This window comes from Melanerpes formicivorus, unplaced genomic scaffold, assembly GCF_026170545.1.
Source record: "Melanerpes formicivorus ecotype bairdi unplaced genomic scaffold, bMelFor1.0.p_v2 SCAF_316, whole genome shotgun sequence".
Lineage (NCBI taxonomy): Eukaryota > Metazoa > Chordata > Aves > Piciformes > Picidae > Melanerpes > Melanerpes formicivorus.
Window position 1 is genome coordinate 87,021 of NW_027142668.1, and position 5,967 is coordinate 92,987.

Here is a 5,967-nt window from a genome sequence, read left to right on the forward strand (position 1 = left end):
AAGGAAAAGAGTACTTGTCTCCTAACAGGAAATGGAAAAGCTAGCTAATAGGCATCCTAGTGAAAGAATAAATAGATATTAAATAACTCCTTTTCGGGTTTGTGGGCAGAGCGCTTGGGAAATCACAGAATTGTAGAGCTGGGGCTCCTCAGCAGAAGCAAAGACCAGAATATCCCTGAAAGACACTTCTGTACTCATGACTAAAAATCTGCAGGAAGTAGGACTTCTCACCCATATTAGCAAGCTGACACAAAGTTTTTCCACATCTTCTATGCTGCAAAATAGCCCATACATTTGTTTTGGTATCCTTACTTGACACGAAGAGCCACTAACCACCCTGCGCTCTCTGTACTTGCAACCTCTTAGCTTGCCTCTTTTCAGTCTCCTCTAAATGAAATTAATTCAATCCTCTCAGGATTTTCTCCTGGGTCATGTTTTCTAAACCTCTCTATTCTTTTTGTTGCTTTTCTTTGGATCATTTCCAATTTCTCTCTGCTCAGATATAGGCAAATTTGAGATGGTGCAGAGGAAAGCAGAAAACTTAAGCTGCTGAGATTGGAACCCTGGCTGTTTTGCCCACAGCTTTTTGCAAGCTCAAAGATCAGGAAACTCAAAGTCATGGTTTCTAGTGTAAAATGTTTACAGATATTTTTTTCAGATGTAAGGAAATCAAACCTTTAGTCTGATATTGCACCGCTTGGAGTTAGACACTCTGATCCAGAAAAGTGTGTGCATAGCACTGGATGTGAACAGTACCACTAAAGTTAGTGCTACCTTACCCGTTGTAAATATCATACACTGCTTGGCTCTACTCTAAGCAAAAGATGTCTGTTCTAGATCCATCCACATATTCAGGTTGTATTCTTTAGATCATGTTTTTCAGATATGCAAATAACAGGCAATTATGAAAGCCTAGCACCAAAGTGATCGAACTTGATAACAACCATGAAAAAAGGGAGCTAATGCAGGCAAGTGGTGGTCAGAGAAGGTGTGCTGTTAAATATTTTCTATCTGAAATGTCTTTAAATCATGCTGCTGCATACCAACATAGACTGCAGAGGAAAGAGAGGGAGAAGCAGGCTGAAGTGGGCACCAAATTGGAAACTGGTCATGGACTGATTTGAAAGTAACTTTATCCATGAGGACAGCTTAGAGAAAATGTGTTATTAAAGTACTTTATTTCCATTGAGAGATTCACACAGGCATACACAGACAGTAGGTGGTGACAGCTGCTACCAGAACCATTTGTTATCTTACTCCTATTCAGCTTTTGACAGTGTAAAATGAATATAAATGCTGAAAAGCTTTACAGAGGTGAACCAAACAATAACAAGTAGGGGAGAATGAATTCTGGTTAGGTTACTTTAGGGAAGAGCTCTACTTCTGTTTATTCCTGAGGCATAGATATAGGCTGTGTTTCTAATGCTGACAATCGTGTTGAGAGGATTCTTGGTTGAGTTTGCCACCTCCACACCATCCTGAGGTGGGAAGAGAGGGGAGAGCTGGCCTTGCAGCTAACTTTAATGCCATCTATAGAAATGGCATGTAAATAAGGCTTCAGCAAATTATTGCTTTTCCCTAATAATCCTGTCCATCAAAATGGGAGTGAACCTTTCCCACAGTTTGCCTTAAAAGTGCTGGTGAGATAGCTTGTATTTGGACTTAGCAGTAGCCAATCTCTTGGCATCAAAAGGATTATATTAGTTGGCTTGAAATTATATTGCTTTTCCCAAGCAATCAGGACAGCTCTCAAAATCTTGCTCCAATATAGTCACATCACACCAGCTGACAGTTGCCTCCAAAAACCCATTCATTTTGGCCAGCTCCTCCTGCAAACACTATCAACATACTGAGGCTCGTGCTTCAAAGTGCAATAGGCATTTCAAACTACAATCCTCTGAGGAGGAGGTACTGGTATCAGTTTGGGCTTTTGTCTGATTGTTTGGTTATCACATGGAATATTTACACCATTCTCAGTTTGCTTTGATTTTGGAGGGACTCAGGAGTGGAGGACTGACAAATTTTGTATTACAAAGGCAATCTATGAAGGAGATTTCAGTACATTGTCCAGAATATAGAGTTCCTGGCAAACTATTGCAGTATATTGATTCCACAATAGATGTTTTATTAGAAAGCTTTGGGGCTGGGTGGGTGGGTTTTTTTTCTTTTGGCTGCTGTGACTCCTCCTCTCACCCTGGCAGTACTGATAATGGGGACACTCCATAAAGCAGGGTTGGTAATGAGAGGCACAGATTTCTAGTGCAGCACACAGATGTAGCTGAAGTCAGACAGCTGATACTTTCCGAAAACCTTTCTTCCCCATTTAATGTTTTCTAAGCAAATTATTTACAAGGAGAAAGACCCCTAAGTTTGCACTGGAGGGAGGTAAAGCCTTTAGCTGAAGTTGGGCCAATAAACAGGAATGACTTAGGTTTAGGAGTGCTGCAGGAAACATCGTTAGCTTCTGTGGGAGGGAAAGAGTCACATCAAGTTTGTTTTTATAAAGCAGCATCCACCTAGAAATCAGCACAAACTAAAATGCTATCTCCTCTGAATTTGGTGGGCCACTTGTAATCTCACTTTTGCAGAGAGCTCAATCTCCCAAAAAGGCCAGAACAGTGATAGAGATGTAAAACCTGCCAGCCTCCAGGGAGCATAAAACTTGGGTTTGAACCTCTCTAATCTTCTGCCCTACCAGGAACCAAATCCTTTCCACATACCTATGGTTCCTGCAAAAAGGCTCATTGTAGGCAAAGAAGGAATTTCAGCCTAGACATAGACAGATTTGAAGAGAAACTCACTGAGAAATGTGGGGAGAGCAAGCTCAATCCCACCCCACGCTAAGGGCATGCAGCCTGGTAAGTTCATCTGGTAACAAGTCAATACTCCCCAGATTCAACGTGTTCTGGCAAGCACTGGCTTTCAGAATAGAAATAAGGATCATTTCTTGTAAGTTAGCATATCTGAGGGATATCTGGCTCTCAGTCAGTACTGTATAACCAATAATATGCCCAAGATAGCAAACATGCCCTGCATACACATTCCTATTACAGAACCCAGTGCTAACACTGCAGAGAGAAGCTAACATGCCAAAAATATCCTACGTACAGATTATTTGACTTATCCACTGCAGAGCACACTGCAGGAAGCCTAGTAAAATTTAGTTCTTACCTGACATCTGCCTTCATATTTAGCAGGGAATTATGTATCTTCAATATGTTTTCTAGCAAGTTATTGACACAAATCTCATGAGCAATACAGACAGGGGGTTTATATACAGTTCCTGCACTGCTGACTGAAACTGCCTACCAGGATGTCAGTATGACTTTGAAGAGAAGCTGGAAAGTTATGCTGCATGAAATCATATCGAGAGAAAATCTTCTTTTATGCTCCATACTGACTTTTTTTCCCTCTTCACCGAGACAAACCCACCACTAAATGGCTCTTTGTTGCACTGTTCTCCTGCAGTATTTTTGACAGTGCCTAATAGCTGCAAGGACTGGATTACAGTGCAAGATACAAAGAGCAGTTTGCTTTCAGCCCTGTGTGAGGCTTGCTACCAAGTTTGAAAGTTATTTTCAGTAGTAGCCTTCCTTAGCAGACATTTTCTGGGATGCAGTTAGTATGCAACGTGTCAGGTACCTGATGTGCAATGCAGTGACACTATGAGGCTGATTACTTGGATGGCTTGGTTAGGACTGTTGACTAGTTGTATGAAAAGGTGCTGCTAAATATCTCTTGCCTTTTCAGGTCTGTCCCTCTGATTAGCCACTTTAAAAGAACTAAATAAATAACTCCAGCTTAAAACCACAAAGTTGTCTTTAAACCAGAGAGGTAGGATTCAGTATCGCTCTGCTGACAAACACCACAACAAATAATAAGAGAAGAAACAAAGCAATCATCTCCAGCAAGGCCAGCAGGTGCTCTAGTCAAACTAACTCTTTAACCCCTTCAGCCAGGCAGAGAATGGCATGTGTGATCTTATGGAACTTGCCAAAGAATCTCATTGCCACACACTATCTGACCAAATTTACTTATTCTGCCCAAGAGAAATTTGCTATCTCTGTCCACACATGTAGAGAGATACCTCTTGAGCATCTTCTTCGAGGCAAACCATATTCCTGAATTTAATGCACACCAAGCCTCTGCCAGTGCTTAGCAAACCCTCACCATGGCCAGTTTCTCACACCTGAACCTTGTTTTCAGTGAAAACAGTGACAACATACAGATCACCAGAGCTCAGATTTGATTCTTCCAGCTTACACACATACTAACCAGGAGCTACCTTAAGGATCAGCATTTCCACTGGTCTTTTACCAAAGGCAGGAAGGGTTTGGGAAGCATCTTCCCTTCCCTTTTTTATTAGCTACTGCCTAGGAGGTCTTTACTCATAAAATGTCCTTGCTTGCTACTGCCAAAATTTAAGCCCTAGTACTGCAACAAGATCTATGCTGAGTTCACAGTGTCACAGACTTGTTCTGTGACCTCTGACAGAGTACTGTATCACAAGCATTTATACAACTGGGGTTTCAGCAGCATATTTATAAGGTCCTATATGTTTAATTCCTTACATTGCATTTCTATACATGCTAACTCTTTGACTGGGATAACTCAGCAGTCCACAAAAGGATGCATGGATACAACCTGCATGATGGCCTCCAGTTCTAACAAAAGCCCCTGGGAAAAAAGAAATATCCTTTGGCAAGGTTTTTTTTTCAAATGAACTATTACTTCAGGGAAAATTCTCCTTTCTGCTGACAGGAGTATTCTCAGCTAGACTAGCTCTGACAGTAAAACAAGAAAATAAACAAACACATTAGATTTGCTAGCTATGGTAAAGGACATAAAATGGTACACTGCAGTTTTTAAGCTCAGATTGGCTGTAAACTTCAAATGTTTGTTTGCTTCAATCTTGTCTCTAACACATTGGCAAGATTTCAGCAGACCAACAGCTCAGCCTTAAGACATACCCCCAGATATCCCAGTTTGGAATTCAAATAACATTCTGTAAGATAGCTCTGGGAAAAGAAACCCTCAGTGGGACAAAATGCAACTGTCTCTCCAAGCCCACATTTATATGTCCTTGTGACAAGACCTTAAGGTATTGAGAGAAGTCAGATGGAGGTGCTTTTACCTTTTACTTCAAGCACTCCAAAACCACCAACAGCCTTTTGATCTTCAAAGGTTGTGTTATCGGACTGCAGAAAGCTTGGTTCTCCTATGGGAAACATGAAAATTGCAAACAATTCTCCTCCCTGCTCGTTATGCCTGTGCATGGCACAGCCTTTCTTCCTTCCCTTACTCTCAGGCCAGCAGGCTTTCCCAAACTTACTACGATCTGTAGCTACAGAGGCTTCTTTGGATCCCTAGGAAATGTTCCTTTTTCTCATCACCTTTGAAACTCAGACGTGAGGCTTTCTACAACTCTTCTCCACATCCTCACCTGTGCTGCAAAATCTCAGCTCACTGTCTCCTGCCTGCCTAATTCCTCCCCTAGGATCTTCCCCAAATCAGCTTGCTCAGGTGCTTTCTGGCACTGTCTTTGCCTCACCCTCGAAAGCCACTGTCAGACTCAATATTCAGTGGCAGATAGGACAACACAAGGAAACAGTCCTTTTCCCGCTGCATAGCCAAGTTCTTTGAGAAGAAAGGCCAGCAAAATACAGTTAAGGGGGATGAAATGGACACAGAAGGGATCAAATCCATCAGAGCTGCCAAGGCAGTTCGCCCAACAGAGATTTGTTTGTGGTAGTGACCATACTGCTGCCAGAAAAATCCCTTTGGCCAGTGACTACAATTAACTCCACATCTCACTAATGCCAGACACCAGGGCTATTTGGAACGGTCCTAACTTCTTTGCTCTGTACAGAAGGAGTTGTTTCTGTACAATTCAATTGACTCTTGCTTTTGGTGCACCATGCTGTTGTTTGTACAGAGTTAGTGTAGAAGTGTTTAGTCTCAAACAAA